We start from the raw sequence: 1,289 nt of genomic DNA, 5'->3' as shown, positions 1-1,289 counted from the left end.
CGACAGATGATCCACTCGGATATCCCAATTTCACTCGACCGTCATTATCTCACTCGGAAAACAGAAGGCCTAAGGTCACCTGTAGATAGCAACGGTCGGCCATTCACTCCGTCACCATAAAGCCCATTAAACACAAGCGTTACCAGTAACATACATGACTTTATTCGCTCATTGAACCCCTGTGTAACTGAAGGCCGCGAGGGGTCGGCGTACTCTATATAAACTACCCTCCCCTCTTGCAGAAGGGTTCGCATCCCCTGTAACTTCATCCTCCAATCGACAAGCCTCCGAGGCACCAAGACGTAGGGTTGTTACCTTCTCCACGAGGGGCCTGAACTCGTAAAACTGAGCGTACAACCTTGCCGTAGGTAGGACTCTGCCTCTCCTATGTATCCCCTATCTCTACTGTCAAATCTGATCCCACGACAAAGCCAGTTGCCGAAACCAAATTAGGTTCATTTTATTACCAATGGACAATTTGTTCGAGCCTGAAATTCTATCATAGAGACCCCGATGGAGGTGGGCATTTAGGGTTGCACGTAGGGTAGATGTCCTGACACTCACTCCGCGTCCTGAAACACTCGATCTCATCTTTCTGGCAGCAGTAGCACGTACCACGGTACCCATCTGAAAGATGGCATCCCAAATGCTGGATGCAAAATTTGACAGTTATCTTGCTGTCGCCTACAGACGCTGAGTTGACAACGGTAGCGTCAGTACTTGTATTGGCCGCACGGCCATCTTGTTTGACCACCGTTTCAGTAGCATCAAGACCACCTAGATATTGTATTTAACATTAGTATATGCAATAGCACATGCGCATATGTAAGTACTTTTCGGAAAATCGAAGGTAAAAAATTAACACAAGATGATAATGACAAAGATATGCACGTACACTGGACACACACGACAAGGCATCCGATGAAGAATATCGTCGTTGCCTGCACTAGGTTGCTCCCTCTCATATTGAGTATCTCCTGAAAAACTCGGCTCTAGTCGAGTGTAAGGTCTCAGTAAGACTTCAAATGTGGCAGGCAGGAATGGCAAGTCTATAAATAGCAAGAGGTTGAAATATATTAAATGTTCATTAATGTACTCCAAAGATTGCAAGCGCAAGATATATACGCTCATTAATGTCAAGATTTTTGCACATATAATATGGACGTGGATAACTGCCACACGTGTGGCAGGAAAGAAGACGCACCACACGTCTCTAATGCAAATAGATTGCCACGTCATCGCATGAGAATCTTTTCGGATTTTCAGTTTTTAAAATGTTTTATCTCTTA

General features: G+C 44.8%; 1 long non-coding RNA gene across 1 annotated transcript; it reads right to left on the bottom strand.

Annotated features, from left to right (window-relative positions):
- Positions 1–435: 435 nt before the first annotated feature.
- On the bottom strand, positions 436–1,013 carry LOC119305311. Its single transcript, XR_005148611.1, has 2 exons — positions 896–1,013; positions 436–777 (listed from the first exon to the last, which is right to left on the bottom strand). It is a non-coding gene; the product is annotated as an uncharacterized LOC119305311 (long non-coding RNA).
- Between the last annotated feature and the right edge of the window lie 276 nt (positions 1,014–1,289).

This window comes from Triticum dicoccoides, chromosome 5B (genome assembly GCF_002162155.2).
Source record: "Triticum dicoccoides isolate Atlit2015 ecotype Zavitan chromosome 5B, WEW_v2.0, whole genome shotgun sequence".
Lineage (NCBI taxonomy): Eukaryota > Viridiplantae > Streptophyta > Magnoliopsida > Poales > Poaceae > Triticum > Triticum dicoccoides.
Note: the sequence above shows the minus strand (reverse complement) of the source record. Positions and strands in the feature narration are given on the sequence as shown.